At 50.0% G+C, this 25879-nt stretch overlaps 2 protein-coding genes and 3 non-coding genes across 5 annotated transcripts in view; 3 read left to right on the top strand and 2 right to left on the bottom strand.

Annotated features, from left to right (window-relative positions):
* The window catches only part of LOC142824458 (uncharacterized), a 376972-nt gene that overhangs the window by 138730 nt on the left and 212363 nt on the right, over positions 1 to 25879 (bottom strand).
* LOC142820484 (uncharacterized) overlaps positions 1 to 25879 on the top strand; it is a 65680-nt gene that overhangs the window by 18862 nt on the left and 20939 nt on the right. The gene's annotated exons all lie outside the window — the stretch shown is intronic.
* On the bottom strand, positions 14545 to 14760 carry LOC142824517 (small nucleolar RNA U3). The gene has a single exon (XR_016347870.1). It is a non-coding gene; the product is annotated as a small nucleolar RNA U3 (small nucleolar RNA).
* On the top strand, positions 16843 to 16916 carry TRNAT-CGU (transfer RNA threonine (anticodon CGU)). The gene has a single exon. It is a non-coding gene; the product is annotated as a tRNA-Thr (tRNA).
* TRNAI-AAU (transfer RNA isoleucine (anticodon AAU)) lies at positions 20047 to 20120 on the top strand. The gene has a single exon. It is a non-coding gene; the product is annotated as a tRNA-Ile (tRNA).

Raw genomic sequence — 25879 nt, forward strand, 5'->3', positions numbered from 1 at the left:
TAAAGGGAAATCCTGTCTTACTAATCTGTTAGGGTATGTCTACACTACAAAGTTAGTTCGAATTAACGGACGTTAGTTCGAACTAACTTTCATAGGTGCTACACTAGCGCTCCGCTAGTTCGAACTTAATTCGAACTAACGGAGCGCTTAGTTCGAACTAGGTAATCCTCATTCCACGAGGCTTAAGCCTAGTTCGTACTTACTAGTTCGAATTAAGGGCTGTGTAGACCCTTAATTCGAACTAGTGGGAGGCTAGCCCTCCCCAGGTTTCCCTGGTGGCCACTCTGGCCAACACCAGGGAAACTCGTCTGCCCCCCTCCTGGCCCCGAACCCTTTAAAGGGGCACGGGCTGGCTACGGTGCCCGTGCCAGGTGCAAGCCTGCCAGCACCCAGCCAGCAGACCCTGCACCTGGCACGGATCGAGCCACCCACCCAATGCCCCCCAGCCCCCCCCCCTCTTCCCGGGACCAGGCTGGCGGCTCCCAGGTGCTTGCCCGGGACCGCAAGAGGCGGGCACCCGCCTGGGCTAGTGCGGACATCGTGGACCTCGTCCACGATCTCCGCACTAGGCACAGGAAAGTGGCCAGCTAGGGCAGGAGAGCTGCCAGCCTGGCCACCCAGGAGCAGGTGTGCATGAAAATCAAGGGGGTCCACTGAGACCCCCAACCCTGAGCCCTGAGCTTACAATGGCCGTCCTGGGTCAGACCAAAGGTCCATCTAGCCCAGTAGCCTGTCTGCCAACAGCAGCCAACCCTAGGGACCCTGGAGGGAATGGACCGAAGACAGTGACCAAGCCATTTATCTCGTGCCATCCCTCTCCAGCCTTCCACAAACCTTGGGCAGGGACACCACTCCTACCCCTGGCTAATACCACTCTATGGACCCAACCTCCATGACTTGATCTCACGTTCCTTTAAACTCTGTTCTAGTTGTAGCCTTCACAGCCTCCTGCAGCAAGGAGTTCCACAGGTTGACTCTTTGCTTTGTGAAGAACAACTTTCTATTACTAGTTTGAAGCCTGCTACCCATTCCTTTCCTTTGGTGTCCTCTAGTCCTTCTTTATGGGAACTAATGAAGAACTTTTCTGTATGCACCCTCTCCACCCAACTCCTGCTTTTAGAGACCTCTATCCTGTCCCCCCTCCGTCTCCTCTTTTCTAAGCTGAAAAGTCCCAGTCTCTTTAGCCTCTCTTCATATGGGACCTGTTCCCAACCCCTGATCATTGTAGTTGCCCTCCCCTCTCCCACCCTCTCTCTTCCCCTCTCCCACCTCCTTTTCCCAGTCTCCCCCAGTTTTGTTCAATAAAGACAGATTCCATTTTTGAATACAATTGTCCTTTATTTTGTACATCAGGAAGAGGGGCTAGGGAGGGGTAAGTGGAAGGAGGTGAGGGAGGAATGGGGCACGAGCCCCCGATGAGGAGGACTGGGCTGGCTCTGCGGGCTTCTGGGTGTGGAAGCTCTCCTGCAGCCCCCCAATTACCCCCTCTCCCCAGATGGCAGCCTGCGGCAAGTGCAGCCGAGCTGATGGCCGAGTGCTGTGATGTGCCCAGTGTGGGTACTCCGGGCACTCCAAGCCAGGACTGATTTGCAAGCGGGGCACCCCTGAGAACTGTCTGTCCGGGGTGGGGGTCGGGTCCCTTTAAGCGCAGCCCTCGGCTAGCCTGAGACAGCATCTCCATGCTCTAAGTCCTCCTCTGATGCCCTGCAGTCACTGCTTCCGGCCATCCTTAAGCCCTGTTCAGGGTCCACTCAATGTGGACATGCTAGTTCGAATTAGCTTAGTTCGAATTAACTAAGTTAGTTCGAATTAGCGCTGTAGTGTAGACGTACCCTTAGAGTTCTTTGAAGGGGTTAACAAACATGCAGACAGGGAGGATCCAGTAGATATAGTATACTTAGATTTTCAGAAAGCCTTTGACAAGGTCCCTCTTGTTTAAATTACATGGCCATGGGATAAGAGGAAAGGTCCTTTCTTGGATTGAGAACTGGTTAAAAGACAGGAAACAAAGGGTAGGAATAAATGGTAAATTTTCAGATTGGAGAGGGGTAACTAGTGGTGTCCCCCAAGGATCAGTCCTGGGACCAGTCCTTTTCAACTTATTCATAAATGATCTGGAGAAAGGGGTAAGCAGTGAGGTAGTGAAGTTTGCAGATGATACAAAACTGTTTAGGATGGTCAAGACAGAAGCAGACTGTGAGGGACTTCAAGAAGATCTCACCAAACTGAGTGATTGGGCAACAAAATGTCAAATGAAATTTAATGTGGATAAGTGTAAAGTAATGCACATCGGGAAAAATAACCCCAACTATACGTACAGTATGATGGGGTCTAATTTGGCTACAACAAATCAGGAAAGAGATCTTGGAGTTATCGTGGACAGTTCTCTGAGAACTTCCACGCAGTGTACAGCGGCGGTCAAAAAGGCAAATAGGATGCTAGGAATTATTAGGAAAGAGATAGAAAATAAGACCCAGAATATCTTACTGCCCCCTGTATAAAACTATGGTACGCCCACATCTTGAATACTGTGTACAGACGTGGTCTCCTCACCTCAAAAAAGATATTTTGGCCTTGGAAAGGGTTCAGAAGAAGGCAACTAAAATGATTAGGGGTTTGGAACGGGTCCCATATGAGGAGAGGTTAAAGTGACTGGGACTTTTTAGTTTAGAAAAGAGGAGACTGAGGGGGGATATGATAGAGGTCTATAAAATCATGAGTGGTGTGGAGAGGGCCAATAAAGAAAAGTTATTTATTAGTTCCCATAATAGAAGAACTAGAGGACACCAAATGAAATTAATGGGGAGCAGGTTTAAAACTAATAAAAGAAAGTTCTTCTTCACACAGCGTGTAGTCAAGCTGTGGAACTCCTTGCCAGAGGAGGCTGTGAAGGCTAGTACTATAATAGAGTTTAAAGAGAAGCTAGATAATTTCATGGAGGTTAGGTCCATAAACGGCTATTAGCCAGGGGATAAAATGGTGTCCTTGGCCTCTGTTTGTCAGAGGCTGGAGAGGGATGGCAGGAGACAAATCGCTTGATCATTGTCTTCGGTCCACCCTCTCTGGGGCTCCTGGTGCTGGCCACTGTCGGCAGACAGGATACTGGGCTAGATGGACCTTTGGTCTGACCCAGTACGGCCGTTCTTATGACCCAGTACGGCTGTTCTTATGTTCTTATGACCCAGTACGGCCGTTCTTATGTTCTGATGGTGTTTTGTGTTGTTTTAATATGTTTTGCAAATTGCATAGAATATTGTTTTTAAATAAAAAATAATTTAAGTAAAGCAAAAGTGTAACTTTAAACAAAACAAAATTAATAATTGGGCCCAATCAATTGGCAACTCAAAATGTAGTAAAAAATAATAGTATAAAAATTGTTTAAGTTAAAAGAATGTAACAATGTCTCCACTGCTCCTGCTACTCTTATGGAGCTGAAGGAAAAAAGCAAAATTTGCACTGTGAAAAGGAGGCTTGAAAGTGGGGTACCAATCCCCTTCCACTGGGGTCGCTTTGCTTAAATTGCCATACTAAGGAAATATTTAGCTTTTGCAACTTGAACACTAATTATAAAAGTGGTTTAGCCAGAGATGACAAAGAATCTGTAAGTAACACAACACGGGCAAGTGAGACATCAAAATATTTAAATACAATGAAGAAACTAGTAACCCCACCATTGCAATAATGGCCACTTGCCCTGCTATTCATTGGTGCCGGGCACCTTAAAAGGCCTAAAAAAATAATTAAATTAAATGATCTTTTGCTCGCCTTTCCTACCCTTAAAGGTTGTAAATAAGATTCCCTTGTTCTCTTGACTGCACTAACTCACGCCTGCATTTTAGTTAAAGGACTGTCTGCCAATATTTATACTTACTCCCGATATGCCTTTGGCGTTGTCCATAATTGTAGACAGTTGTGAAAGCAACGTGGCTTCCTTACTTTCGCTGGTTTCCCCATCTACAATAGCTGTTATGTAAATGTACTTTGTGTTTTCCTTTACCCTCCTCCTTGTCTATTGTCAAGTGTCAAGCACACTTGGCCCCTTCTGACGAAGTTACCTATAAAAATGCCTTTGCTGATCAATCAGCAAAGAATGCAGCCCTTTCTGGCCCTCAGGCTCCTAAACATGTTCTTGTCTGCCCTTCTGTAGCCCAGCTGTGCTACGAGGCAAGGCACCTGAGACTGAAAAAGCAGACTGGCTGCGGCGGGGATTCTTGATGCACCCCGACTTGCTCCGGCCGCCTGGTTGTGCCTCAAGCCCTCCTGCTCTACCTTGCTCTTGCTCGTGTGCCCCACTCGGTGGCCCACACGAGCACAGGGGGGATGATTGCAGTGGTGCAGCAGGATTGGTTCGCCCCACATTTTCCTGCTGTGGTGGCACAGTACTGCAGTACTGTTTAGTTTATAGCATTGGACAATGGGTAAAAACTAAAATTGCAGCAACCCCCCACACACACACTTTGGGGACCCTTTGTGAATTTACAAATGGATTTTGTACAAATGCCTAAATCTTGTGGATATGAGTACATTCTTGTAATCATTAATATGTTTTCGGGATGGGTAGAAGCTTATCCTTATAAACATGCTGATGCCTTATAAACATGCTGATGCCATATAATATGTAAACCAAGGTGGAACCAGACTTCTGGCACTAAACATTAAAAAGGCCGTAGAGCAGTTTTTAAAGTAAGAGATGAGGGAAAGCCGATTGGTGCGGAGATGCACATAAATCGGATGGAGACTTCTCTTAGAGGAGAATCCGTTGATAGAGATTATCTAAGCTGTAGTCAGAAAGAAGGAGGGGAGAGGACAAGCCATGGGCCAGAGTAGACAAGCAACTGCATATAAAGGAATCCAATGCATCAGGGAAGGGCAGACAAATAAGCAGTGGCAAATTTTTAAAGTGCTTCTACACAAATGCTAGGAGTCTGACTAATAAGATGGGTGAACTAGCGTACCTCATATTAAAGGAGGAGATTGACATAATAGGCATCAGTGAAACCTGGTGGAATGAGGAAAATCTGTGGGACACAATCATACCGGGGTATAAAATATATCGGAAGGATAGAGCAAGCCAGGTGGATGGTGGAGCGGCACTGTATGTGAAAGATAATGTAGAATCAAATGAAATAAAAATATTAAATGAAGCAATAGGTTCAATAGAATCGCTATGGATAGTAATTCCATGCTCCAATAATAAGAAATTAGCAGTAGGGATATATTATCAACCACTTGACCAGGACAGCGATACTGACATTGAAATGCTGAGGGAGATTAGAGAGGCTACCAAAATAAAGAAGTCTATAATAATGGGGGATTTTAATTATCCCCATATTGACTGGATACATGTCACCTCAGGAAGAGAAGCTAAGATAAAATTTCTCAGTGTCTTAAATGACTGCTTCTTGGAACAGCTGGTACAGGAACCCACAAGGGGAGAGGCAATTCTCGATTTAGTCCTGAGTGGAGCGCAGGATCAGGTCCAGGAAATAACCATTACAGGACCGCTTGGGAATAGTGACCATAACATAATAACATTTAACATTCCTGTGGTGGGAAGAACACCTCAGCAGTCCAGCACCCTGGCATTTCATTTCAAAAAGGGGAATTACACAAAAATGAGGAGGTTAGTTAAACAGAAATTAAAAGGCACAGTGACTAGAGCCAAATCCCTGCAAGCTGCATGGAAACTTGTTAAAGACACCATAATAGAGGCCCAACTTAAATGTATACCCCAAATTAAAAAACATAGCAAGAGACCTAAAAAAGAGTCACTGTGGCTTAACCACCATGTAAAAGAAGCAGTGAGGGACAAAAAGGCATCTTTTAAGAAGTGGAAGTCCAATCCTAGTGAGAGAAATAGAAAGGAACATAAACACTGTCAAATCAAGTGTAAAACTGTAATAAGAAAAGCAAAAAAAGATTTTGAGGAACAGCTAGCCAAAAACTCAAAAAGAAATAACAGAATGTTTTTTAAGTACATTAGAAGCAGGAAACCTGCTAAAAAACCTGTGGGTCCCCTAGATGATTGAGATATAAAAGGAGCAATCAAGGACCATAAAGCCATTGTGGAGAAACTAAATGATTTCTTTGCTTCAGTCTTCACGGCTGAGGACTTTAGGGAAATTCCCAAATCTGCACCGTCCTTTGTGGGTGATGAATCTTAGGAACTGTCCGGGATTGAAATGTCATTAGAGGAGGTTTTGGAACAAATAGAAAAACTTAATGTTAACAAATCTCCGGGATTGGATGGCATTCATCCAAGGGTTCTAAGAGAACTCAAATGGGAAATTGCTGAACTATTATCTGTGGTTTGTAACCTATCCCTTAAATCGGCTTCCATACCTGATGACTGGAAGGTAGCTAATGTGACACCAATATTTAAAAAGGGCTCTAGAGACAATCCTGGCAATTACAGACCGGTAAGTCTAATTTAAGTACCAGGCAAATTAGTTGAAACAATAGTAAAGAATAAAATTGTGAGGCACGTAGAAGAACATAATTGGTTGGGCAAAAGTCAACATGGTTTCGGTAAAGGGAAATCATGTCTTATTAATCTATTTGGGTATGTCTACACTACCCTCCTAGTTCGAACTAGTGGGGTAATGTAGGCATACAACACTTGCAAATGAAGCCCGGGATTTGAATTTCCCGGGCTTCATTTGCATAAGCCGGGCGCCGCCATTTTTAAATCCCGGCTGGTTCGAACCCCGTGCCGCGCGGCTACACGCGGCACGAACTAAGTAGTTCGAACTAGGTTTCCTAGTTCGAACTACCGTTACTCCTCGTGGAATGAGGAGTAATGGTAGTTCGAACTACGAAGCCTAGTTCGAACTACCTAGTTCGTGTCACGTGTAGCCGCGCGGCACGGGGTTCGAATCAGCCAGGATTTTAAAATGGCGGCACCCGGCTTATGCAAATGAAGCCCAGGAAATTCAAATCCCGAGCTTCATTTGCAAGTGCGGTATGCCTACATTACCCCACTAGTTCGAACTAGCGGGGTAGTGTAGACATACCCTTAGAGTTCTTTGAAGGGGTTAACAAACATGCGGACAAGGGGGATCCAGTAGATATAGTATACTTAGATTTTCAGAAAGCCTTTGACAAGGTCCCTCACCAAAGGCTCTTGTGTAAATTACATTGCCATGGAATAAGAGGGATGGTCCTTTCATAGAACCACTTATAACGCTTGCCAAATCACCAATGAAACTTATTCTGAGTTTCTACCTTGGGACCCTACCACAAAAAGCCTCTCTAGTGTTCCCTATCATTGGTATTTGCTTGGTCCAATGCTTAGAGGAAGACAGAGATGGGGTTGAAACATAACTGGTACAAAAAGCTGAGGCCAGCTCTGTGGGAAATATGCTAGTCACTGGGATCAAAGAGGATTTACAACTGTTAAACACACTAACCCAGGGCATCTCCTATTGTGCGGGCTGCATGGCCATACCAACTTGCCAAAATATTGGCATCGTTGGTGTGCAGTTGAAAGTGCTCTATTAATGCCCAACGCAATATTTAGAACAAAAGAACTGCCCCAGCAGTGGTCCCATGAACAAAAGTGGGGGCTCCAAATTCCATCTTGGATAAAAAAAACTTTAAAAAATGTTTTTATTAACCTGTCTCCCGCTGCACCGTTGAAACTTGAGGCCCAAATAAATCAGTTAGCACTTGCATTAGAAACAGTGGCAAATGACACAGCCCAAGGATTTGAACTTATTATGGAAGAAGCTAAGCAAAATCAGGAAATGACATTAAAAAACCGACTAGCATTAGATTAGTTGCTAGCCGAACAAGGAGGCGTATGTGCCTTAATTAAAAGAGGACCATGCTGTACATATATTCCCAACAATTCTGGTAACTTGACCAGCATCATTAAAAGCATTAGAAAAATCTCCTAAAAGGTAAATAACCTCCATAGTTGGTCATTGTGGGAATGGGCCACGGCTAACATAAGCTCATGGGGACAGAAAATGTTACAATAGATATTATAGGGGGTAAGAATTTTTTTGCGTAATTATCATTGTTATTCACTTGCTTAAAGTTTTAATAACCAAATTATGTATAACCACCGCAAAGGCACTTAGCCCTACAATGTCACGATAAATTCAACCTATGTATCTGAAAATGCAGCAAAAGGAAGAAGACATTGACAAAGAAATACAAAGCCTAATGCTGGTTAAAGGACAATCCTAAGAGGCAAAAGCAGGTGATGAGACAGCACGGTCTATTCAGTGATTGATCTTTGGATAACGAGTCATGAGAGGGACGTCTGCAGCTTGTCTACTGCACTCTTGGACTGATGAAAGTGTGAGATTATAAAGGGGGGAATGTGGAGGTAGGCCTCGCTAGCCTGGCCAAAGACTGAACCGTACGCAGTGCGTCCTGCATCGGTTGAGCAAGTTGAGCAAGAAACCACAATGCTGTTAAACAAACTAACAAAAAAACACACTGCTTACTATTTGTTATCAGGTCAAGCAGAGGTTACTATTTAAAGACAAAGTGCCTTACTTCTTCTTTTCTCTGTAAATTTCCACTGTGACTTTGTAAGAAGGTATAAATATCTCAGGCATTTGAGTGTGAGGAAGGGGCTTGTATTGGTAAGGGGTGACTCCCTGTCGTCTGTGACAACCTCCCTCCCAGCTGGGTTATTAAGGTGGTTTTGTCTGTCTTGAACCCTAAAGCTAGCATGTGTTTACTCCACGACAGCTGGGAGCAGCCGAAGCCAAGTGCCCTGTTCTACTGTGTCAACAATTTCTGAGGTGGCATGAAATCCCCTCTCCAGTTTCTAACCCTGAAATAACATCATCTTTAGGATGTCATTCCCGGCCTCTTGATACAGCCCTTGAACTCTGATTGCAGAGCTATGTCTACACTGGCGGGTTCTTGTGCAAGAATGGCTGTTCTTGTGCAAGAATCTGCAGAGCATCCACATTGCCCGCCCACTCTTGCGGAAGGTAGGAATAAGAGATCCTCCGGAAAAGGGCTTTATTCTGGAGGATCGCGCCAGTCTAGACACTTTTTTTCCGGCTTTTCCCCAAGCTGGAAAAAAAGCGGCAGACATGTTTATTTAAATCCGCTGGGGATATTTAAATCCCCCGCGGATTTCCCTATGCTGACTTACCTGATTTGCATCCCTTTTCCGGAATTTGTGGCCAGTCTAGACGTAGCCAAGATGTTTGCTTACCAGAGATGGAGAGATGCCAAAATAGACTAAGCCATATTGAGAAAGGCTCCTGCCAAAGCCAGGGATTGAGCCAGAGACCTTCAAATTTTCAGTTTAATACGCTCCCAAATGAGCTACTTTGACAACTGTTTGCAGCTTTCTGAGGCCAACTCTTCTCTCAGGCATGTTTCTCTCTGCAGTAGTGGTTTCCTTCTTTCCAACACTCCTTCCCATTTAGCCTTTTTCTGAACCAGCAGTTCTACCCGTGGCCAGGGGAGGCCTCTTCTGTGACCCAGAAACACATAGGAAAATGTGATAAAAGGGCATCATGAGGTACCACTGGGAGTTGAACCCAGAATCTTTTGTTTACTAGACAGGTGCTTTAAGCCAACTGAGCCATGGTGCCCTCCTCAGGAAATTTGGTGAAACTGTTCTATTCTATGGTCCCAGACAACATCATTGACTCCCAAAGTGCCACCAATCCCCATTTCCCTCCAGCCCTGGCGGTGTCTGGCTCCCTGGGCACAGAAGGCTACTGCTCAATGGGCAGAGGCTCTAACATGCACATCTCCCCCAGCCACTGGGGCTGTAGAGTTGCCTTTGAGGTTTGGCATAGTTGAGGGGAAGGAGAAGTGCAGCAAACACTGATCATCTGGCTTGTAAATCCTTTAGTCATAGGGTTTCGGTTGGAGTCCCCAGGAGGGGACCTAGCCTGCCTCAATTTGCTCCTTTCCTGAAGGCACAGAATTAAGGAGAGAGAATTTTTTAACCCCCCAGAAATCTGAGTTGGCCAAGGAGTTAGCAAGAAATTTTTGTCAACATTTAAATAGAGGCAAGGAAACCGTCAGAGGTGTTTCTGTGTGTTTGTAGACCGAGGTTCATTCAAGTGGTTTGTTTTTTTGTGGACCTGCCCTGACCGCACCCCTAGAGACTCTGGAACAAAGAAGACACATGAGAAGAACCCAACTTTCTTCCTTTTGCTGTGACACGGATGGATCTAGCACAGGTTTCACTCAAAGGGTCCGTCTGCATGTGAAGTACCTGTGACAGCACCTGTGCTCCTCTGCCCCTCATCAGCAATGCCATATACTTGGGGGAGCAGATGCCCCGAGACTTGTAGAAGAGACAACCTGGACCAGCCATCATTAATTAAACACCCTTTGATAGCTCAGCTGGCAGAGTGGAAGACTGCAGTGTGTGCTTGGCAAGCAATCCTTAGATTGCTTGCTGGTTCAACTCCGGCTTGAATGAGTGATTATTTCGTCTCTGGCTTAGCCTTAGCAGAAGGCAACCAAGGTGGTTGCCTTGGGTCCATGTCTTCAGAGCCTTCTACTGCAATTGACAGAAAGATTGTGGGTACAAGCCATTAATCACATTTCTTGGGCTGTGCAGATTCTGTCCACACACAAAAGTTCTTTTGGAACAATGGCCGTTATTCCACAATAACAATGCAAGAGTCTACACAGCAATTCCGTTATTTTGAAATAATTCTGAAGTAACAGACGGCTTATTCCGACTTCTGCAAACCTCACTCTACGAAGAATAACACCTATTCCAAATGAGCTATTTTTAAAAAAGGCCTGTGTAGATGAGCCACTGCTGCTAGTTTGAACTAGCCCCTCCCCAGAGCCATTCTAAGTTATTCTTCCTGAGGCTTTAAATCGAGATAGCTCATCTACATTGGGGAGCCTGCCTCGGACTATTCTGAGGTTTCCCTGCAGTGTAGACCTGCTAGTTTGAAATAAGCTATTTTGGAATCACTATTCAAGAACAGCTTATTCCAAAATAAATGTGCCGTGTAGTCGTAGCCAGGGAGATGAAGCAGCAGGAGGGAAGCCAGGAGTGCAGAGTCCAGCCACAGTTGCAGGAGCTGCAGAGGTTGCACTTACAGGATCTTTGGGCACTGTCACCCCTAGGGAATCACAAGGGCACTTGGCGCTGGCTCTCCTGTCCCAGCAATTGCAGTCAGAGCCCTGCCTTGCCAGTGCCAGGCACAGCAGCCTCTCAGGCTACGTCTACACTGGCCCCTCTTCCGTAAGGGGCATGTAAATTTCAGCAGTCGTCGTAGGGAAATCCGCGGGGGATTTAAATATCCCCCGCGGCATTTAAATAAACATGGCCGCCGCTTTTTTCCGGCTTTTAAAAAAGCCGGAAAAGAGCGTCTAGACTGGCCCCGATCCTCCGGAAAAAGCGCCCTTTTCCGGAGGGTCTTATTCTTACTTTGAAGTAGATTCCCACTGGGCAATGAAATCAGCTGCTGTCATGAGACAGGATCCTGGGCTAGTTGGGCAACTGGCATGGCCCCGTCTGGCTGTTCTGATGTTCTCTTTGGTTTCTGTTCTTATCCCCTGTGGGCATGTCATGAAGGGGACAGAAACTGGAAAAATATCTATTAATGTGTCCCTGATGGTCTAGTGGCTAGGATTCAGCACTTTCACTATGGCGGGCTGGGTTCCATTCCCAGTCAGGGAAACCAACCTCAGTTTTCACATGACTACTGCCTACTCATTCATCTTACTCATTGTTACAGCAGCTGTGACCCAAGAGGTTCGCTCAGGGCCCCTTTCCCATCTCTCCCTCACTGCCAAGACAGCACCTGCCATTTTCACAAGCCCTTCAGAAGGGGCAGAGCTGGGTGACTCAAACTGTCCCTCCCGTCTCCCATGTGGGCAGCCCTGCAGGAAGCTCTGTGGCACACACAGCACTAGCCCAGCGCAGTGTCAGGTTGGCACAAGATCCATTGGTTCAGTTTGGTTGTTGAAGGAGACAACACAGAACTGGCTCCAGCCCCCACTCAGTAACCTGGGGAAATGACCCACCAGGCCTGGGCCCCTCGGAGAGGCAACGATTCCCCACTGGCCAGGGCAGAGCCTCCCTCTCACACAGTCATGGAGCCTTCTCCCCCCAGTCCTGCCTCCCCCACTTCACTCAGCTCTCACTGATTGGTTGTACCTGGCAGGGGCCTCACTGCTAGTCAGTGTTCCTGTTCCAGGAGCAGGGTGAATTTTGTCTTGTGAGCCAAGATGAGGTCATGTGAGTCTATTCGGGGGTAAGCCCCCATGGCACCTGCCAGTTACTAACAAATATCTTAGCTACATGTTATGGGAGAAGGACACTAACCCAAGGGATAATTAACACTGGGCTGCGGCTAGTCTCTGCCTCCCCCAGGGCCAATAGGAAACAGATGGGAGACAAACCATGAGGCAGATCTAAGAGGCTGGCTACCTCCAGTGTGAGAAGCACATGGAAAAATACTCAGAAGCAGGTGAGAGAACAGCAGGAAGACATCAGGGCTACGTCTACATTTGCATGATCTTGTGCAAATACTCTTTAGCGCAAAGGTTGTTGCCAGGGCCGTCCTTAGGCATACGTGGAGTACGCAGTCGCGTAGGGCACCACACTTTCTGGGGCACCACTCTGCCAGCCCAGCATGGAGGGGAAGCATACGTGTGCGTGCTGCACCAGAGCCAGTAGGGGTGCTGCACCAGAGCCAGTAGGGGTGCTGCTGGCTCTTACGGCCCCACCAGAAGATCCCACCGGGCCTAGGGATTCCGGCGAGAAGGCCGGCAAGCTGACCCCAGCTGGGGAAGGAGAGTTGTCATAGAATCATAGAATCATAGAACTGGAAGAGACCTCAGAAGGTCATCAAGTCCAGCCCCCTGCTCTAGGCAGGACCAATTCCAACTAAATCAACCCGGCCAGGGCTTTGTCAAACCGAGACTTAACAGCCTGGGCGGCATTGTTGGGAGGAGCTGGGGCTGCGCTGGGGGTGGGGTCACACACGCTGAGCCGGAGGTGGCGGGGTCACGTGCGGCTTGGTTTTGCAGTGCCATTTTTAAAAACAGCCAAGCCGCGCCTTGGCAGGAGATGCGCCGAGCAAGGCGCAGGGGCGTAGAGCCTCGCTAGAGGTGGGACTGTCATCTTGTGATGGGCTGGGGCTGTGAGCACTGAGCGGCCTGGCTCTGGCACGTGGTCTGGAGCCCAGGCTGTGGGGACTTCTGGGGCCCAATCGCAGCAGACTCCAGCCCTGCAAACGGGAAGGCAAAAGGTAGGCGAGGTGAGGCGAGGCGAGGGGTGGGAGAGGAAGGGGCTTGTGCAGATGGGAGGGGGCAGGTCAGGAGAAGAAAGGGGAAGACACCAAGGGGTTGGGGTGCAGGAGAGACTAATGTGGGGGGGGGGGGGCAAGTGCAGACAATAAGGAAAAGGGCAGGAGGGGAGGTGTCATTGGGGGGGACAGGGTGATGCTGGGAGAGGAGAGGAGAGGGCATTGGGAACTGGAGGGGGAGGTGCTGGGGAGAAGGCTTAAAAGAAGTGGTAGGCATCAGAAAGGTGGGGATGGAGCAAGGCATGTGTGAGGGCACAGAGGGGCAGGAGGAGAATGGGGCAGAGAGTGGTGAGGGGGTGGGCATCAGGAAAAAAGAGGAGAAAGGGGAAGGCACCAGGAAGGTCCAGGGCTAAGGGAGGGTGCAGGTGTCAGGGGATTCTGGAGGTGAAGCAGAAGGGCAGACACCTGCAGGGGAGAGGCCAGAACCAGAGGAGAGAGGCAGGACAAGTATGAAGAGGGAGGTGTTAGATGAGGGGATGAGGAGGGGTAGCTCACCTGATCAGAGTGGGGCTACTGGAGGAGTGGGCACAGGGGAGAGAGAAGGGCTGGTGGAGGGGGCAGGTCTCAGGAAGGCTGAGGGCAGTGAGAAGGGCAGGAGTCAGGACAGCAGAGGAGGGTGAGGAGTTGGGGGGCAGCAGGCACCAGGGGAGCGGATGGAGCAAGGGGAGGAGACATGGCAGCAGAGGGGAAAGGTAAAGGTTTATAAGATATTTATTAATAACTTGGGTGCCACAGTGGCACATCCAAACAAGCCACATGATCTCAGTACTGGTGCACAACACAAAATTCATTCTCCTCATGGGAGAAAACTCTTAGGCTACGTCTACACTGGCATGATTTTGTGCAAGAGCATCCATGCCAGTGTAGATGCTCTCTTGTGCAAGAAAGCCCTAATGGCCATTTTCACCATAGAGCTTTCTTGCTCAAGAAATTCATGTTGCCTGTCTACATGGCCTCTTGCGCAAGAACAGTTGCGCAAGAGGGCTTATTCCTGAGCGGGAGCATCATAGTTCTTGCGCAAGAAGCCCTGATTTCATACATTACAACGTCAGTGTTCTTGTGCAAGAACTCCTTGTCAGTGTAGACAGGCAGCAAGTTTTGCAGCAAAAATGTTTGCTTTTGCATAAAATCATGCCAATGTAGACATAGCCCAGCATCAGGACCAGAGCAGTACAAATAAAACCAGGAATTAAAGAAAAGCCAGGACAAGATGATAAAGTGAAGTCCCTGCTCCTCCCTACTTCAAAACTAATATTGAACTTTTTAACAGTAGCCAACCACTCACCCTGTGCTCTCTTCCTCCAGCTTCCCAACAGGAAAGAAGAAACAACCATCAAGAGCAGACAGCAATTACATTAAAGTAACACTATTTGCTCACTTAATACTCAGAAAAGAACACTATTACTCATTCTCATAGTTAGCAAGACCAGCCACTTTCAGCTGCATTTCTCTAATTATTAACTATAGAAATGATCCTTGAAAATACAGTGTTAGCAGGGCTAGGCTCAGTACACAACCACACTCATGTGCATTCACTTTCTCTTCATGGGGAATGTTTTCACACAACACTTAGAAAACTAAAGAACAGAAATAATCTTAGCTAAGTGCTTGTCCCATTAAAACACACTCCACCAGATTTAAAAATCTGTATATTACAATATGCTCCATGTCCCTGTTTACAGCCATATGCCTCCTGATTAGCATGTGGAGCACCTTGCAGCCAATCACAATCTCTTGCTGATTCTTCCTGAAACTGTAGTTCCTGGGGCTCCTCTAAGTCAGCGGTAACCAACTGCCAGTTTGTGGACCAGCAAGGGTCCAGGAACTCCTGCCTGCCGAGCAGAGGTGGAAAGTAACTAAGTAGAAATAATTGATCACACTACTCAAGACCTTTTTGGAGTTTTTGTACTTTACTCAAGTAATTTATTTTTGTCACACTTTGGCTGTGTCTACACTGGCCACATAACCCGTAATAGCTATGGAAATGGGAGACCTTAACCTTAACCACTCGGCCATCCTGGTGGTGTGGAGGAGAGCAGACATGAGACTGTTCTCTCCCCAAACAGCCCAGGGACTCGCTCTCAGAGCATGTGCCCATCCCATCCCTGTACCATGGTTTCCCACCGCGAGGGCGAGAGCTGCCCCCTCCTCACAGCGAGGAGGGAAGCAGGGAAAAGGGAAGAAAAATGAGACAAAACCCAACATCCCCAGGGATTCCGAGGGACAGAGGCCTGGTGGGGAAAATATCCCCCCCTTCACCCAGTGTTTTCCCTGCCTTGCATTCAGCCAGCCCCCAGGGATCAGGCCAGTGTTTCCAGCCTTTGCGTTTATACCATGGGCAGACAAACCATTCACAAACTTTTGCCAGACCAGTAACATTTTATTTACATATCACTGTGCATGCACAGACTGCACTGAGCGCCGCACCGGGCTAAAATCTACTCACCACGGGCGGGCAGATTGCCCTAATTGCCGAGCCCTGCATATCTGCATACGCATTATGCAAATAAGTGTAAATATCTGCAAACGCTGATCTGCTCACTCCCCCAACCTCGCACATGCTGGGAGCTGGGAGCAGTTTCCCTGGACCCAGGCTGGGATCAAAGCCACCTCTGCTGGGAGCAGCCCTGGGCCAGATCTGCCCCCTATAGCCCTGGGGGGCTGCTCTCTGGGGAAGGGGAGGGGGTATCTCTTACCTGCCCCCACAAGGGGCAGAGACTGGGCTAGGGGCACTGCCCTGGGAGAGGTTCCTACATTGCACCAGCCCTGCGGGAGATTCCCCCTCCTGGCAGGTGGCACTGGGGAGCTCTGAGGCTCCAGGGCAAAGGCCTCCAGCCCCCCAGGCCTGGGATTAGGAGGCCCTGGAACCAGGCCCCCTGGAGTAGCATTGTGGATAGGGGGCTCTGACACACAACGGGGCTGGCCCCAGAGCCCAGGGCCTAAGCTTGCCCAGGCTCACGCCAAGGGGCTTTCTGTGGTGCCGGGCGGGGGAGGGAGGCCAGGCCCAGGCCAGTGGGAGAAGGGGCAGCGCCTGCCAGGGCAGCAAGGGGAGCTGCAGGGAGCGAGACGCGGCGTTTCTGCCTGGATCACTCAAGGGTCCTTCTGCGGGTGAAGCGCCTGTGACACCCCTGTGCTGCTGGGTTCCTCTGCCCCTCCCATTCGGGGGGCTCTTGCCCTGGCACTCATGTGAGGGCCAACATAGGCAAAGCAGCCTGCCCCAGGCACCTTCCATAGCTCAGCTGGCAGAGCAGAGGCCTGTAGCGGGTGCTCGGCAAGTGCCCTTAGGTGGCTGATTCAACTCCAGCTGAAAGGAGAGATTCTTCTCCCTCCCCCTGGCTGCAGGCCCGGCCTTAGGACCAGGCGGCTGCCTTGGGTCTGTCCCTTTGGGGCCTGGTGCTACAATTGACAAAAAGGTTTTGGGTTCCAGCTGCCAATCAAATGTCTTGGGCTGCGCAGACCTTGAGTCATGGCAAGAGCAAGAGCTGGAGGGGAATGGGGAACGGCTGCACTTTGGAACGGGAAGGGGGTGTCTGGCACCATAAAGTAGAACAGTTTTAGGGTTGCTTCCAAGGAGGGCACCGTGGCTTAGTTGGCTAAAGCACCTGCCTCGTAAGCAGGAGATCCTGGGTTCAACTCCCAGTGGTGCCTTGTTGCCAGGTCAATGGGTCTTTTCTTCCCACCATTCTTCAACATGTATCTCAAGTTGGTTTTACCTTCAGTTGAGCTTGGTGGTGCCCTCACAGTGGGAGTAGGATAGTAGCAAAGAGCAGGAGGTGCCCCAGGGGTTTGATTTAGTGAGGCTCATAGAGACTACAGCTACACTAAAGGTTTTCTCTGTAAAAAATATGTTAATGAGGGACTCAACTGCATGAGTCACAATCTCATTTGCATATTTTCAGCCAATGGGATTGCTGTGCAAAAACAAGTAGTGTGAACATTTTTTTTGCACAAATTTCCCTTTTCCCACAAGATTCTTATGCCCCCCAAAAGAGGTATCCTGATCTTGCAGAAAAAGGGGGTTTTGCACAAAAAGAAAACTTCCATGCTGCTTGTTTTTTGCACAACAACCCTAGCACAAAACCAGTTTGTCAGAAAATATGCAAATGAGATCATGACTCATGTAAATGAGACCCTCATTACCAGGGCTCTGCAAATAATGTAATCTACTCGCCCATGGATGTAAGTAATTACATCCCGGAAGAGCTGGAGCAGAACGATCTGCGTGTGCGCAGAGCACAGAACCATGCGAAACCGCGTGGCTGGCGAGCAGAGCTCCCGCTGCTTGGCAAGCCCTGCTCATTAGCACATCTTTTGCTGAGAAAACTCACAGTGTAGACACAACCGGAGACTCTGGTGCTGATCATGCAATAGAAGCACATTATGTTCAAACAGCTGCCGTGTGAATGTACCTGAAAGTCACAAGGATCAATGATCTCTGTGAAAGGCAGGTGGCCAGTAATTAGAGCCCCAGGTATGGTGTGCGCACAAAGGAAGGTAGGAATGTGCACCGGGCAGTCTGATAACAGTGTTTAGTGAAAAGTAATAGGTGTAATCGCATTGCGCAAGAGGGTTTTTCTTGTGCAAGAAGGGGCAGTGTAGACGCTCCTTCTGGTGCAAGAGTCTCTTTGGAAAAAAATGGTGGCTCCTTAGCTATGCAAATGAGGCTTAGCAATATTCCACACTTAGCCTCATTTGCATATTACTCATGCAAGAAGCTGCAAGTGTAGACATAGCACAGGTGTCCCTTCTGCTGGGACTGGCAGGTTCTTCTCAGGGGTCTCAGGACTTGGGTACCTTGTTGCCCTAGGAAGGGGTGGTGTGACCAAAAGACAAACCTCACTGTGAGCAGGATTTGAACCTGCTCAGGGAAGCCCTAATGGATTTCTAGTCCAACACATTAACCACTCGGCCATCACAGCTCTGAGTCCTATCCAGTCAGGGAAAATGGTAAATAATCCCAGTGCCCAAGCCTGACATCACCTGACAGAATTCACACAGCAAACCATTTCAACGGTCATGCAGAGGGGTCCTGGCTGCTCTGGTCTGAGGCTGCCTTGGAGGTGAGTTCTGCTTCCAGGTCTCCCTCCTCCTTCTTGGTCTTCTTCCTTCCTTTCCCTTTCCCTCCTTCTTCCTCTTCTCGTTTCCCCTTTTCCTTCTTCTCCCTGGTCTCCTTCTTGGACCCCAGTTAATAGAGTGAAAATTGAGTCCTGCTTAACCGATTATTTTAGTATAAATTTACTAACCAATGCTAACATACTATTATGATTTACCTAACCAATCATACTGCACCGCCTTTGTTGATTTCCCCCCAGCAAAATTAATGATACAGCCGACAGAAACAGTTACAATCCAGACAGCGATCACACAAATAATAGGAAAGTGAGGATGATAATCATAGAATGCCAATTGCACAAACACTGATAAGCAGTTTTTTGCCAGGCAAATGCTGTTCACTAAGTTTTCTCCACCCACCTTGAGGTCTGTGTCTTACTTGGTGACAGTGGGTGTCATTAGGATCCAAGCCCCTTCTCACAGCCTAGTGTGACCCTATTGAAATGCCATTTAGATGGAATATGAGCCCAGGCTCTACAGCTAATTGCTGCCTCTCTGCAAGAGGCTTTAGTTTAGATCTGCTGAATAGCTAGAGGCCTTCCCATGGATCCATATTGTTACAGAACCTTTCCAGGTATAAGATACCAGGAGTCACAAGCACAGTCAACACAACTGCAAAGGGACTCTCAGTCCTCTGGCCCACAGTCAGATGCCTTCTCTTTTAGGCCACACAGTCTTGGCCTGTTTAGAAATGGACATTTTGAAGTGTGTAAGAAGGGAGCAGTCTAGCTACCCCCCCGCCCCCCCTTTGTTCTGCCAAAGCCAGTTGGGTGGGGTGGGGCTGGTTATGGGGAGGCAGAGTCCTGTGCCTGTCTCAGGGCGTCCCAGGGATGCTCCTTGCAGCCCAGGAGAAAAAGGGGGCTCTGAGTGGAAGGAAAAGAAGCAAAGCTGGTCCCAGTGGCCATGAGCTGAGGCTCCAGTTCAGCCTAATTGAGTCACTGTTGGCTCACGTAGGTCCCACGTTGTAAGGGGCAGCACTCAGGACCCTGAGTCCTGTGATCTGAGTTGAAATCTCAGTGGGACTTGCTGGGGTTGGGCTGGTTGCTGCAAAACCCTCCCACTTTATGAGCTTTGGGCTCCTTAGCTACAGGCTCCCCAGGGAGAGTGCTGGGTGTCTGGAGCTCAGTCTGATGCTATGGTCTGCCTGGCTGAGATGGGCTGGGCCCTAAAACTTAACCTGCCTGGAGCTTGCTGCTTACCCTTGTGGTCCCCAGGAGCTGCCAGGCTCTGACTCTTGCCCCCCTGGCATTAACAGGTGCCCCTCTCCAAACACTCTTCTAAATTGGTCTTTCTTGTCTCTCTCGGAATTTTTCTCCTTAGCAGCGCACAAGAGAGATGCTGGTGCCAGTGGCCCTACAAGGCAAGATGAGCTTTGCCTGCCCCCCTCAGTCTGACTCGCTACTTGGCCCCATTCCTGCCTCCCTTCACAGGCTGACCCAGTGGCCAAAAGGGGCTGCGGCTGCTGCCTACAGGGCAGAAGCTGAGAGGCAAGTTGCTGGCAGCAAGAGATTCCTTGACCAAACCTCAAACCAGCTGGACTAGCCAGCTCACATCACAGTGAGTTGCTAGTGGCCCTGTCAGAGAAGAGCCCTCGGCAGCTGCAGAGGTGCTGCAGGTGCTGGAGGTGTCTTTCTGAAAGGACCCATTTGTAAGCTGAACTCCTGAAGGCTGACTAGCTCAGTTGGTTAGAGCGTGGTGCTAATAACGCCAAGGTCATGGGTTCAAGCCCCATGTTGGTCAGAGTTTTTTGCTGTGGTGACTACTTCTGCCCCTGCCAAACACACACTTTAGCTGCCTAAAGTAACAGAAGCAATGGAGACAGGCCCCAGGGAAAGTGCCTGCTATAGACAGGGAAGCAGAAACAGGCAAAAGGCTGAGAGCTTTGCAGGACTCAGGCCAGAGAACTGGTAGGAGGAGGCTCCAGCCTGCACAGACCCAGGAGCTACAAGGGCCTTGGCCTGGCCTGCTTTCCCCAATAGCATCTTCTCTTCCCTCCATTGTCCCCAATGGGGTGACCTGATGCCCAAATTCCTGCTGCTGCAGCTGCTGGCCCAAGGCTCCCTGTAGGGGAGAGGCTCCATATGTCCAGGTGATGGGACCATGTGCCCAGCCCATAGCGCTGCTGCCAACCACTGGTCACCTGCTTCAGCGGCCCAGCAGCTCCTCCCCCAAACCTGCTTCTGTGCAAGGCCGCTCTGAACCCACACTGGCTCCTGCTCCTCTGACTTCTGCACTAGCCAGCCCACATCTCAGTGAGTCGCCCATGGCCCCATCAGAGACGAGCTCGTGGCAGCGGCAGAGACGTCCCTGCAGCTGCCTGTGGGGTCTTTTCCAAAGCGCCTCTTGTGGGCCTGCTGGCTCAGCTGTTTAGAGCTTGATGCTGATAACGCCCAGGTCGTGGGTACAAGCCCCATGCTGGCCACAGGGGTATCTGGTTTGGTGACCTGCCTTTGTGTAGCTGCCTGCTATGGACAGGGAAGGAGAAAGAAGCCCTGGGAGGTGAAGCAGCAGGAGGGAAGCAAGGAGCAGAGTGTCAGCTGCCAGCCGAGAGTCACAGGTGCCCCTCTGCCTCCTGGGACCACGCCTCCCTGAGCCGCCAGCCCCCTGTCTCTTACTGTGCGCCCCGTGGGGAGTCCACTTGCTCTCCCATTGCCTGGCGGTGACAGAAGCGATGGAGACAGGCCCCAGGGGGCAGAGTTGCCCCCCTGGGAAAGTGCCGGCTACACAGGGGGAGAGGCAGCGGCTCCCTCCACATGGTCTCCAGCCGGCTCCCTGGGTGTGGGGCCTTGGCTGCTTCCTTGCTGGCCTAACAAGAGATCTTTGTGCCCTGCCTCCATGAACTCCTCACAAAGCTGATTGGCTGGCTGAGAATGCCACTCAAGGGGACAATCGCTCAGCTGCTCCGTGAGTGACAGAGCAGAGTGATGGGAGGTGTCAGTGGAGCAGGTCACCAGCCCGGCCCCTGAGCTCAGCTCATGCAGGAGGTAGCCAGGCAGGAGTCAGAGCTGGGCAGGACCAGGCGACGGGAAAGGGGCGAGTCAGAGAACAGAGACAGGGGAGCAGTAAAGAACATCCACAAACCCAGCCTAACTCCTTGGCCAGCTGCTGCCATGCGAACCACAACTCCATTTGTAGCTAGCCCGCCGTGCTTTCCCCACCCAGCCCCACATCTCCTTAATGAGCCCTGGCCAGCCTTAGGCTGTCACTGGGGAGGCCTGAGTCAAGACAGTTCCCAGCAGAACCCAGCAAAGGTGGAGGGAAAGGCTGGTACTTGGGGGTGGGGTCGGGGGCTGTTCTGAAAGGCTGCAGGCGCCGTTAGACCCTTTTCTCTTTCCCTGTCTCACCCCAGCGCTGAGCAACACTCAGTGTCGGTCTGAGCATCCGTCCTGCTCTGGGACATGTCTCTGTGGCAGGAACCTGCCCAGGCGGCTCTCCCAGTGAGGCCCCTCCCTGGCAGCACCGAGCAGTGAGAGCTGAGTGAAGGGAGAGGCAGGACCAGGGGGAGAAGGCTCCATGACTGTGTGAGAGGGAGGCTCTGCCCTGGCCAGTGGGGAATCGTTGCCTCTCTGAGGGGCCCAGGCCTGGTGGGTCATTTCCCCAGGTTACTGAGTGGGGGCTGGAGCCAGTTCTGTGTTGTCTCCTTCAACAACCAAAGCGAACCATTGGATCTTGTGCTGAGCTGACACTGCGCTGGGCTAGTGCTGTGTGTGCCACAGAGCTTCCTGCAGTGCTGCCCATGCAGGAGAGGGGAGGGGCAGTTTGAGTCACCCAGCTCGGCCCCTTCTGAAAATGGCAGGTGTTGTCTTAGCAGTGAGGGAGAGGTGGGAAGGAGTCTGAAGTAACCTCTTGGGTCACAGCTGCTGTAACGTGGCAGTGAGGCAAGAAAAATGACTAGGTAGTTGTCATGTGAAAGTTGAGGCTGGTTTCCTAACCCAGGCCACAGCAGTGAGAGTGCTGTATCCTAACCACTAAACCACCAGGGACACATGAAATGTGCTTCTTTGCTCACCTCCACTAGCCTTTCACAGGCCATTTTCTGTCCACTTCAGGATGGGTGGTGGGGGGAGGGGCGTCCATTCTCCCTTGCCCAGTGGGGACAAGAACAACCACATAGTACATCAAAGCAGCCAGACTGGGCCATGCCAGTTGCCCAACTAGCCCAGGATCCTGTCTCAGGACAGCAGCCAAGTTCATTGTCCCGAGGGAATCCTCAGGACAGACAGTTATTAAATGATCCCTCCTGTCACCCATTCCCAGCTCCTGGAATACACCAGCAAGGGACACCTGCCCTGTCCACCCTGGTGAAATGCCATTCATTGTGGCCCCTCGGGCTTCCGAAGTTGAGCAGCTCTGCATTAAGGGTTCTTATTAATGTCAAGAACCTCAAGCAATGTAAAGCCAGAGTGTGATGGAACTGGAAAGGAAAATATTGCTAGTAGAAGGAACTTTTTCCAAGGGGGTACTTGGAGTTGGACCAAAGACTACTTGATCTGCCATCAAACACTCTACCACTGAGCTACACCCTTGCAAAAGTAGAGAGCTGCAGCCAGTGTTGGGAATTGGGTAGGGAACAAGAGGCTTTTTTGCAACACACCTCTCAGGTGGGAGGGACCCTCACTGACCCAGGATTGTGACTGGTGCTAACAAGGGATTTGCCCTGAAAGCAGCACAGCTGGGGCAGGACAGAGAGTCCTGGGAGATGAAGGGGCTGGAGGGAAGCCAGGAGAAGAGGCCAGCCTGAGAGTTGAGAGGCCCAGGTGCCCCCGTGGGCTGTCAGCTGTAGGTGCCATGGTGCAAGGGGCAGCACTCGGGACTCTGAATCCTCCAAGATGAATTCAAGTCTCAGTGGGACTGGCTGGGCTGGTTACTGCAAGGTCCTTGCGCTTCATGTGCTTTGGTTTCCTTGCTTTAGGGACAATGGAGACAATTTTGTTCCTCCTGCTGGGTGTCTGAGGCCACTGGAGCTTGGTCTCCAGACTGAGCAGGTGGGTGGGAGGGGTCTGATGCCGTCACAGCTGCAGGGCAGGTCACCCACCTGGCCCCTGAGCTCAGCCCATGTGGGCGACAGCCAGACAGTGTGAGTTGAACAGAGGGTTTGGGCTGGAAGGGGGGTTGTATATTTGGGGAAGGATCCTGAGTCCTGGCTCCCAGCCACGCGTCTTGGCACAAAGACCAATGGCCCCTGCACAAAGCGCATTGTGGGAATAAGAGTTGGGGCAGCAGGAAAGGGGCCGGCCCCTCTGTGACAGACCGGGCCGTGTCTGGGCACAGCTGAGTGCGTCCGCTCAGGGCGAATTGCTCAAATCCGGGGCTCCTTACAGCCCCCTTGACTGGTGACCTCTCCAAACAGGCCACACACCAGTCCCACAGAGCGCTTCAGCTGCCTGCCTGAAGCCTCACGAGCAAAACCCCTCCGACACCCCAGCAATATCCGTGCCCCAGATGGCCCCTGGCCTATACACGGGTGGGGGGTCCTAGCACCCAATCCCACCTACCCCGAACGAGTTCTGTCCGGTTCCAAGAAACCAGCCACAGATCCCTGGTCAATTTACCCTCTGGATCTTACCCACAAATCACGCTGGGCCAATCCTTTAGAATCTATATCTAAAGGTTTATTATTACAAGAAAGAAAAGCCTGAGAGTAAGGTTATTAAAGTACAGTACGTTACATGCACCGAATCTCCCAGTTCTCGATGCAGGCTCTAGCAGAGATGTTGCAGCTGCTGGTTTAAAAGTTCTTATTGCACATCCTACGATCAGGATGGGTTCACAGGTCTTCCGGGCTCTTCAATCCCTGCAGTGCTGCCTCTGGGATGAAGTGCTGAGCTGAGCACAAAATGGCATCGACCACATGGCCTCTTTATACTCCTTCCTGGCCTCTTCTAGTATGTAGCAGGTCACCTGGTCCTCAGCCTCTCTGTGTTCCCTGCTGGCTGCTCTCAGGACAGCCCCCATTCTTTGGGTGTGTCTTTGGGCCATTGAGAACCATTGTCCCACAGGTAATTAGCATGTCCACAGGCTCCACAGGCTCGGCCCTGCCCAATGCTTAACCACATGCAGGGAAATCTTCAGTTTCCACACAGATTACAGATCTACACACACAGACATTATATACTCACATAAACAGTGTACACAGGATCAGAAAACACCAAGCTCCCATTCAATACCCCGCATGGCTCCCCCTCATACAGATCTCCGGGGCCAACACCCCCACCTAGGGGTGCAGCAGCAATCTGGCTGCTTCCCTCCAATTCGGTAATGTGACACCCCCAACGCAAAATTGATGCAGGAAGTGATGCCAGTAACATCACTGAGGGCATCACAGGCCTCCCCAACCAAATGGTGGTGTGCCTCAGTTTCCCTTCTTACACAGGACCTTCTGGCTGGAACCCTTTTTGTCCTGTAGGAAGTTCCAAGACCAGTTACAAGTGTTAACCACGAAATAGCAACATTACAATGTCCCCTTACATACCGTCTGTCGTTTGGTACATCTCCAGACAGATTACATGGTATTTTCATAAGCTCATGCACACTGTATACCGTTACAATTCTCTGCAACAATAATACATCGGTTACAAGAATTAACATCAGTAACAAGAACAATCCTATATCAGGTGTATACTGAAATTCTCCATCAGGCCCCTTCTCTGGCCCCACACCATTGCAGTTTTGGCCCTTCAGGTTTAAACTGCAAATCTTCTTGGCCAAAGCAAGTCCTACCCCTCCCCCTTGTCCTCTGGGCTCCAGGCCTGAAACCTCTGGCCAGACCAAGACAAAGGGCTGGCTGGGTGTGACTCCCTGGCTCACAATGGCCCTGGAATTCTCCCCCTTCCCCCACTCAGTGGGGTAACAGCAGTGAGCTGTAGACTCCCAAGTCTCTCCTCTGTCCCTCTCTAACCTCTGTTTCCACATGGAACCAGATATCAACCTCCCTGATTGATTACGAGTGTCCACAGTGTCTAGAGATGGGAGCATAACTGCCATCTCCTGCCTCCTAGGGAGAGTGACCACACAGCTGTTCTGCTCTGCATACTTAGCTACACTGTCCTTCTCCTGAATCTGAGACACTAACTTCCCACTCTCCTCACTCACCTGGGAACAATCCTGTTCCAATTCTCTGGCTGTTCCTGCCTCATCTGGAACAACCCTCAGTCCCTCTGAGACTTCTCCAACACCATCCACCCTGGGTTTCCCTGAACCCAAGTCAGTGGAGTCACTGCTAACAGACAAATTCTGTCTGTCAGGCACCAAAACAAGTGCCTCACACAAGAAGCTGCTGCCTTTTACAGGCAGAGCTTTCTCCTGAATTCCTTTTCCAAGCAAGGTCCTGTCACCTCCCTCAGTCACAGCAAACTGCTTGCTACAAGCACTGCCAGGACTCTCCTCCCTATGAGCTTCCTTAAGCAGCAGTTCACCCGTCTCTGGCTCTGCAGCAGCCTTGCCCTGCTGAGCCACAACCAACTCCTCCTGCAATTCCCTTACTCCCTGAGTCATCTCTG

The sequence above is a fragment of the Pelodiscus sinensis genome, chromosome 25 (genome assembly GCF_052426305.1).
Source record: "Pelodiscus sinensis isolate ZL-2025 chromosome 25, ASM5242630v1, whole genome shotgun sequence".
Taxonomy (NCBI): Eukaryota; Metazoa; Chordata; order Testudines; family Trionychidae; genus Pelodiscus; species Pelodiscus sinensis.